This window comes from Silene latifolia, chromosome 7 (genome assembly GCF_048544455.1).
Source record: "Silene latifolia isolate original U9 population chromosome 7, ASM4854445v1, whole genome shotgun sequence".
Taxonomy (NCBI): Eukaryota; Viridiplantae; Streptophyta; class Magnoliopsida; order Caryophyllales; family Caryophyllaceae; genus Silene; species Silene latifolia.
In genome coordinates, this window is record NC_133532.1 from 2,893,644 (window position 1) to 2,903,501 (window position 9,858).

Below are 9,858 nucleotides of genomic sequence, written 5' to 3' on the forward strand. Positions count from 1 at the left end.
TGGAGGCTCTCAAAAGCTATGCGCAACCGATTCTGCGCAGATGCTAGCTTCCAAACGGATCGAGACGACTCGAAATCTCGGTCTGATACGTTTTTACTCTTAATGGCGCTATGCATCGATCACCGGAAGAGTTCGAAACAAATCATGCATAAACAGATTCTACGACGAGTCCGAGTACTATGCCGTCCTGCTACAAAGGAAGCGATATGGATGCGTCAATTCTTACATGGACTATCTGTAGTGCCTAGTTCGAATGACCCGATCACCATCTATTGCGACAATAGTGGTGCCATCTTCCAAGCTAAGGAGCCAAAGTCTAGCAACAAGTCTAGACATGTACAACGGAAAGCTCATCTAATCCGGGATTACGTGGAGCAAAAGGAAGTAGTGATAGAAAAGATTGCTACAGATGATAACATAGCAGATCCTCTCACTAAAGCATTACGACAAGATAAGCATGAAGGGCACGTTAATTCCATGGGAATCAAACGTGTTCCCCGAGTTGTAGTACTCTTTTATGGATCAGATTCATTCTCCTTTGTACTCTATACAACATCATCGTTTTGATATTTTTATATATTTTGTTTTTCATGTGGAATTGTACGATAATTTTTGAACACCACAAAGTGAACTGAACAAACATTATATTTTTAGTCCTTAATTGCCCACATGAGCTGATAACTCTGGCAATTATTTTGTGACGTTGGTTGATGGTGGGTTCAACGAGCCATAATTCAACCGGTTGACTGACCAATCACAGAGGCGAGTTATACGGATATCTCGTAGGACACCATTGTGACATCGACGTGGAGTCCTAAATGTTCTATAACATTCGTTGCCCGGTCGTGGATAGGACTTCCATGGTGATCCAAAGAGTCGATTCTTTTGACTATCGACTGTCTCTTGAGACTACGGCAGATTTTGGGTGACTTTGGTTTCTTTCTCACGGTCATCCGTAACAGGGGCCAAGTAGATTTTTTCTCGTCATTTCATGCGTGCTTAGATCGGAAGGAGTCGAGTTGAAGGAAATATTCACCTTTATCGGTACTCGATATTTCTCGGGGCCACTCGAGGAGTCAGAATCGAAATGCATGGCCATGCTCGGATACGGATTCGTATTATCAGTTAAGTTACTCTCTAGTCGGGGAAACCACTCTAGATACAGATCGATTGTAAAATACGACCTTTGTGGATCCAGATCTGCAAATTGTTTTACATTGAGTGGGAGAAATTTTAAATGAATATGAGAATCGGTTATCGCACATACACTTGTTCGGACAAGTGGGAGTTTGTTGGAGCTTGTGTCCTCCAGTTAGTGCGGATAACGTCATTGCACATTGATGCGTGTCATTTATATGATGTTTTACATCTCTTTTTACACGCATTTCAGAGCTCATTTGTGTAATATTTGTTGCTTTTCTCCCTATTTCCGTCTATACAGTGATTCTCGTGCTTTATTGCGAAAATGTGAAGAATTCGACGGGAAATCAAGCCAAATCCGTCCCCGAGTAATCTGCATTGCAAATGACGTAAAGGAATCACTTTAGGAACGAGCTTGGTGCGCGATCCAAGGCCCAAAAGACAAGTCCACGAAATAAAGAAGTCAAGTAGCGACTCATCCGGTCGATCGACTAGTCCCATCGATCGATCGACCAACTATCGGATCCCGAAGCTACCTGTTCTTTGAGGAGCAGCGATCGATCGACCGAGTCGATGAGTCGATCGACCAGATTTCTTTACCAGACGAGAATTAGAAAGTCGTGAATCTCAAGGCCCGTGAAGTTTAGGTTTTAGGAATAAGTTGCTGCGTTTATTGCTATATAACGTAACACCAACATCTAGTTTTATTATCAAGTTTTTGCATCTAAGTTTCGATCACAATACAGTGCTTTTAGTTCTAGCTTATTTCAAGTTAGGGTTTTGGGTTATCGATTCTAACATTGGATTTCTGCCTTTGCTCTTAATCTTCCCTTTTAATCTTGGTAATCACTCTGCCCTAATTTCAGTATTTATTGTTTTACTTCCCTTGTTAGTATAGAATTGATAGTTAGTGCCCAAAGCCAATTATCATATTTTCGTTATTGTTATTTACATTAAGCATGAATACAGTAATCATTGTTAGTTTATTTGTTGTTTTTACCTTCATCATGAGTAGCTAAATAGCTTGTGCTAGGATGTAGGCGATTTATGGCTAGGCGGCACTAGATTGAACACGGACTGTACCCGCGTGTCAGTCGATCGACTGACATTGTTGGTCGATCGACTGACCTTGTAAGGTTATCTTTCGTTTTAATTGTTTTTAATCTTGTATTTAATGAATCGAATGCATGAGACCAGTTAGATACCTATTTTGTGACCGACCCATTAGGCCGAAAGGTAGGGTAGGTTGCTTGACCGTCAATTAATTCGACTAAACTGTGCTAAGATCGAAAGATAGGTATAGTTTAGACCATTAGTCGCTTTTCAGGACGAAAGTCAGTATTAGTGACATTAGGGACCTTTAGCGAGATCGAGAGATGCTATTTGTTAGGAGTGGACCGAGAGAATCTCTTATTTCCCGCCTTACCTGTGTTTATTTCGGATCGACTTAGTTTGTCTTTGCCGAAGCTATAATGACCCGATCATCCTAGTACCCTTCTTTTATCTGTTTAAATTCGTATTTTTAGTTTATTTTCCTTTTATTGCCATTAGCTATAGAACAATTCAAATCAACCCCCATAATTGTTACCTTAGACTTTCATTAGACAACTAAAGTTTACAACTGCCTCCTTGCGGATCGACCCTGTTACCACTAGCCTAGGTTAGTCTTAATAGGAATTATAAATTTTATCTTTGGTACTCACAGCGACGGGTATCACACATACACTTGTACGGACAAGTGGGAGTTTGTTGGGGTTGGTGTCCTTAACAGTTAGTGCAAGGACTTATAAACCTCTAAAAGGATCAAAGGGCATACTTTTGGTATTATTATCAGTTGATCCACGTTTATCAATAACGGTTGGCTTGCTAGATAAGTTTGACGTTATTGTCATACAGATGGCGGTGATCAACTGGTCCCTAAAAGTCACACCTATAGGATACGTTCGAGAGATGTGACGGTATGAAAATACTGTCATGTAGATGCCAAAATTGACTAACCAGTTAGTCCGAGTTATTTGACTAGTAATTAGTCAAAATGTGATGTTGAGATATTATATTTAATACGGATTAAATATTATGGGCTAAGGCGAATTAACCAGTTAATTCGTAAAATTAAATATAAGCGTTTATATTTAATTAAATGTATATTGAATATAATTATACAATACTGTTTTGTCGGACACGTATTAATAATTCAGCTAACCCGTATTATTAGTTGATGCCTTAATTTCCGATAACCGATAACGATTTATAATCGACCGTGTTATATACATTTAGCAATTCGGATCGTACCATGAGTTAAAAATAAGAGAAAGTGGAAAGCCCACTCTCCCCAAAAGAAGCTCACGGCCGAACCATACAAAGAGGGAGTCTCTCCTCTTTGTAACCTAATTGTCATTTGCGAAAATACATTAGGGTTTTGGAGATTAAGTTTTCTCTGAAACTGAGATCTCACATCTCGAGAAAAACTCACAACAAGTTCTCCCAATATTGCAAGGCAATCGGAGAACACGTTCTAGCACAAAGGCATATCTCGGACAAATCTTGGGTGCAACAATTAGGAGGGAATCTCTGTTGATTTCTGTTCTTTACGCCGCACTATAAGGACCCGAGGTTAATTCTTGTTCCTTATCGTTTCCATATTGTATTTATGTTTTATGACGATATTCGCATGTTAAATTTACGTTATAGTCCTAAATTTAAAGGGTATTATACGGATGTATACCCACAGGAGGGCATAGACCTTCTTGTAGAAGACTTGCCGAGACTTAGAAATGTCTAGGAACATACATACTTATAACATGAGAATGACAATGTGCAAGGTGAATTTTCCCGAGTCTTTTCAAATTTTCCATATCAATTTCAAAACCGAACTTTTGAACAACTTACTTTCAAAATAGCATGGTTTTAAAAACGCGGAGTGCTGCCCAAGTAGGACTAGATTTTTCGGCCCAAAATGAGCTTTTATAGCCGGCATGCTGCCCATTTTAAATCTCATTTCCAAATCGATTATTCGTTTTTTTCAAATTCAATCCAAAATATTTCTCGAACCTTAACCAAGCATGAAATGCGTCGAGTCGTGTCCGAGTCCTGGCCGTGTTGGGCTAGGCGTGTTTTGCCCCAAGTGTCTAGAACACGACCTTGTTGGGTCACCCAAGCTCACCTCTTGGGCTTCGAGTCATGTTGGTCTACCTTTTGGTCTAGGACAGTCCACAGAAACGTCCAAGCTAAGCCATTGTAGACGTTTCGTATAAACCTAAGGACTATGTTGGTCCAATCACGGGTTTAGTCTAACCGGGTCCAGTTTAGAATCGAGTTATGATGGTTTGAGTCATGCCGTTTTGTCGAGTCTAAAATGAATCGAGGTCTAAATCCAACCGTGACTCGAACCTTTTGGTTAGTCAGTCTTAAGTCGAGTCTTTGCTTGAGTTAAGTTGGTGTCGTGTCCTTAAGTGTGCAGGGCTCTTACATTTGAATATTGACTCAGTTCGGGGTTTTCTTGTAGAAAGGCCGCCAAAAACCCGACTTCAAGCAATGGAAGACGCTGTTAAAAAACTCACTGAGGCCGTGAACCTCATGAGGGCCAGAATGGATGTGATCGAATCCAAGCTGGGTGAAGATTCCTCCACCCCCACCTTTGACTGATCTTGAGAAACGGTTCAAATTCATTGAAGACTGTCTGAAACTCTCCCAGGGGAAGAACATCCACTACGAAAATGCTAGGGCCTATGCCGCAGTTCAGGATAAGTTGCCCACAAACATGGTGCTCACTGATATCCTAAAGTTTAAGGGCACAGAAGATCCGGTCCACCATGTTAAGGCCTATAAGGGGTACTTAGCACTGAAAGGAGTACCTGCTGAAATGCTCTCTGAAATTTTCGCTCAATCTTTGGATGAACACCCGAAGGCGTGGTTCTACAATCTTGACCTTAAGAACTTCCCCACTTTCGAAGATATTACGGTGGAGTTCTGCAAGCACTATGCTGATAATGTCGAGATTCAAACCAACATAAGAACATTGGGGGTGATGACACAGAAAGACAAAGAAGGCTTTACTGAATTCCTTGCAAGATGGCGCGCTGAAAGCGTGAAATTAGCCAAGAAGCCTGAAGAAGTTGAAATGGTAGATAAGTTCGTAAAGAATCTACGACCTGTTTACCGTAATGCTCTGAAATACCAGAATTTTGCCTCTTTCAAAGAATTGATAAGAATCGGGATAAAGGTAGAAGATGATGTCAGAATGGCAGAAGCTGAAAAGCCAAAAGGATACCAGGGGGCCTCGTCATCTAAGACGATAGCACAAACAACGTCCCACTTTGTTGAAACTGTCAATCTCTTAGAAGGGCAATCGAAGAAGCTGCATCGCCAAGCTCCGAGGGCATTCACCGATATTGGATGCACTTATACATAAGCTCTCCAAAGGCTCATAGCCCAAGGAAAGCTGAAGCCTATTGGTCCAACTTCGGACCCACCCGCTGATCAACAAGGTAAATGGTATAAACCAAATGCCTACTGTGCCTTTCATCAAGGGAAAGGCCATGATACTAAAAGGTGCTATCGACTGAAGCACGGAATTCAAGACATGATTGAGAACGGAACGCTCCCAATCCCAGCCATAAAACCCAATAACATCACCAATCCATTTGGCGATCACGCCAACTTTGTTTCTTTCGAAGACAATGTCGATTGTTCCCATCTTATCCGCCCATGTCACTTGAAAGAGGTGTTTATCGGGGAAATATTTGTGGATTGCTTTGAATTATTGCCAAACCCGAAGAATGAAATTCAAATCGGGAGTCTCGCTCTAGAATGTACTCCTCTCGTTAACGAAGTTAATAAAGGACAATTCGATTCACCAACCTTCATCACTGGCGTAGATCCTCATAGGACTACCTCAGAATGGAGGCAGACCATCAAAGGGATCAAGGACTAGAACCGAGCATCTAAGCTGACAGCTGAACAAGGGAAAGCTCAAGACCAGATTATGAGTCGGGATCTGTTTTCTTATCTTAGTCGAGTCGAGTCTAAGACTTTCTTTTCTTGAAGTTTGAGTCGTTTTTTCTACGATGACCTAGGGTGTGTCCAAGGAGTCGTTCCTTTGAGTCTGTTAAGCAATTGCCTTTCCAATAAAACGTTGCAGTTTCGTTTCCAAATATGTCTTGTTTCCCATTGTGACACCCTTAAATCTAGCCTTAATTAATTACGTAAATTCTACAGAAAAACTGGTAGGATATGTTTGTAATTGGTTCAACTAGCCAAAAACCTGTAATTTCAAAAAATTTTCTAAACCAATCACAACATTTCCAACATTCCCAGAAGCGGGTGCCAAAACCTGCATTGCTAATGAACTACATTACATGCCATAGCTAAATAAGAAAATAGAATGATACAAACCAAAAATAGAAAAGGGAAACATATGTCCCTTCAAATTATATACAAAACCAAAAGGTACAAGGTTTACTAATAGCATAGCCAAAACTAGGTCCAAGGTTCCTTGCTCACTAGCTCGTCTGTGACCCCAACAAGCATCAACAACCTGTCAATCGCATTTTATACAAACACGAAAGCCCTGCGACAGGTACGGGTTAAATTGTGGCTGACCAATCACTCAATTGACTGACATCGAATCAGTCAAAGGGATTAAGGCTCAGTTTTCGGCACAATCATCAAAACATGGCAATTATTGCTATAAAATTTACCTTGAGCCTAATCATTACAATTTCATCTTATAAACTATCCTAACATGTGATAACTACCAATATAAGAATAATTTCTACTACTAGTATGGTTCAATTTAAAAGTGTACCCCTATGTGACTTATACAACTCAAACATTAATTAACCCGAAATGACCAATATTGTACGAAAAACCGCGAAACAAGCACGGACCAACCCGGGCCAACCCCAAGGCCGGCCGTGGTCGCCGTGGCCTCTGCCGCTGCCAGTGGGGCGTCACCCCTACACCACCATTTTTCCATTTTTGTTTAGTAAAAGACCGTCTGAACACTAATTAATCGTTCCCAATTCAACTTTGTTAATTTAAACTAACAAAGGGCATAAATTAAGCATGCATGCAACAAATTTTAACATGTGAAAACTACTACTCAAACAAAAATCACCAAACATACAAAAATCAAAGCATGTGACGATCTTTCGTCGAGTAACTCGAAATATGTTACCTTAAGCTAGAAAATGAGCAATTAGCACCTCAAAAACCCAACCCTAATATGCAACTAGCCGCTATCTTCGATAATATACGAGTCCCCAAACTCGTCCTCCAATTCTTCTCCTAAATAAACAATTAAAACACAATAATAAGTACTTAAAACCGAATTTCCGAAATTTCATCTTAAAACAACTTCAAGAAAATTAAAATTAAAACATACTAGGTTGTAGATCTCGTCGAGAGGATTCCTGAAATATAAATTTTGCGAAAAACGGACTAGTAACGAAGAAATTATGATGAAAATGGTGTTTTGGTTGATGATTATGATAGAATGACGATAGAGATGATGATGGAAAGAAAAATCAGCAAAAATGAAGGGGAAGGGGGTGTGGTCCGCGGGAAAGGAGAGAAAGAAAGGAAAGAGCGGGGTTGAGTCGGGATTTTTCGAGTCGGTTTTGACTCGTTTCGATAATAATTAAAACCGTAAGTCAAATGCAAATTCCGACAAGACCAAAGTTCTTAAACACGAGATTACAAGAAAATTGAATACTCATGCGACCCATTTCCAAATTCGTTTACCCAATGTTCAAAAGAATTGTCATTTTCCCCCCGATACGCCCTTATTTCGAAATAAAAAGTTTTACACGGTTTAAACTATTTTTAAACATTTCGAAACTATCAAAATAAATACTTTTCTTCAAAATATAATAAAATTATATTCCTTTGAATTTTTACTTTAAATACTTAAATATCAACTTTTATTTGATTAATAAATTATTTTCGAAATATATTAACGGTCCGAAATTACGGGGCGTTACACCCATCCTCAATCATTCCGAAATATGATAAAACGCACAACACACTCAAAGGCATCCCTGGGGTGGAAATATGTCTCGTTTCAAAATGTAAGGTACACTCGGATCCTGTGTTTGATTCCTTTACCTATTCCATGTCTGGCGGTAGAAAACCTCCATCAAAACCAATGCTTGACACAAGCCTTTAGATGATTCTATGATGAACCCGAACTAGCTCCTGGTTTCCCTCTCGATGATGGAAGGCAAGCCCATCCCCACAAAATCATCCCCTCTCGAAGAGAGAAGAAACCAACCCGTTCTAACAAGGAATTGTTCGTTCTGACCCAAATTAGTTGGCGAAGCCATGTTTTCAAGGTGTATCCATTTGTGACTAGGAGAATGAGTAGAAGACTTTTTTTAAAAAGAATGAAATAATGAGAAAAAGAGAAAAATTGGAAAAATGAAAAAAATGAAAAAATGAAAAAAGAAAAGTGATGAAAGAAAAAGGAAAAAAGAAAAAAAGTTGTTGAAGTCATTGCAGAACGCTTTTGGTTGAATGTCGAAGTTACGGAAGCCAGAAGTCAAGTCAAGTACCCATAGTTGAAGTTCAATGGGCGAAGCCCACAAGCTTAAGTAGTAACCTCTTTACCCACTAAGTCCTTCCTAAGACAGTTACAAAGGGATAGTCGGGAATTTTGAGAATTATTCCGCTTGTGTTGTTACACCCAACCTTTAGGGTCCAGACATGGAAATTTGAACCCACATCATTTTTCAACCCATTTGCACTCGTGGTTCATCAAACCCGAGACACCCATTCCAACCACATCAGCAGCCATGGCCCTCGGCCTTAGCACCACAAAACGATCCTTCAGAATGATGGTTTACCTTGCGAACCTATTTTTACCAAGCTCCACATCCCAAAGAACCACAACCTTTTGTACCAACCCCAGACATGGGATTTAACGGTACTTTACAGGTTAGAATGGGATATGACATGATACGTTAGGTGAAACCTTCGAGTGTGTACACACAATCAAAATGCCATGTTTATGCACCATGATCGAACTACGTCGGATTTGATTTCGCTCCCCGTGAATACGTAGACAGCCCTTCTGAACAAGGGATTCAATCCACTCATCAACCAAGTTGTCATCTTGTCGGTTTCTTACGGGTATTAACCAAGTCCAAATGAAGCCACCTTTGCTTGAGTCGGTCTTAGCACTCGATGTAGGCTAGGATGAGGATATAGGTTCGGATGAATAGTATCGAGTCTTAGAATGAGCTTTATCTAATGGTTTAGGCAAAGATGCTGAGTCACATAGATGTGGGTTTGTGTTGGGAACAGAAAATATGAAAAACCCGCTGAAAAGAAAGAAGGCGTGGAAGAAAAAATAGTAAAAGCCCGCTGAAAAGAAAGAAGGCGGTGGCAAGAAATGATGAAACTCGCTGAAAATAAAGGAGGCGAGGAGAAGAGTGGCAGAATGTTCCCAACAAAAGTCATGTGTGATGTCTAACTGTTCTCATAAAATCAGTCTGTGTTTAGTGTCTGGGCGAAGCCAACGTTGTTGCTCTGTGAGTTTAATCCACCTTGTCAATGCCAAGTGATCTTGATTCCCATGTGCCCTCGGGAGCACGCCCATGCCATACGAAATCTTCGTCCCAAGTCCGACGACCTTGTGATTCCCGTTTGTCATCTTTTGGCGTCAGAATGGCCAATTTACATTTCTACCCCCAATAAGTCAATAATTGAATTAAAACC

At 40.2% G+C, this 9,858-nt stretch overlaps 1 long non-coding RNA gene across 1 annotated transcript; it reads right to left on the reverse strand.

The window, feature by feature from the left end:
* Positions 1–6,612: 6,612 nt before the first annotated feature.
* LOC141590817 (uncharacterized) lies at positions 6,613–7,671 on the reverse strand. The gene is made up of 3 exons (XR_012520501.1): positions 7,526–7,671; positions 7,319–7,428; positions 6,613–6,676 (listed from the first exon to the last, which is right to left on the reverse strand). It is a non-coding gene; the product is annotated as an uncharacterized LOC141590817 (long non-coding RNA).
* Positions 7,672–9,858: the final 2,187 nt, after the last annotated feature.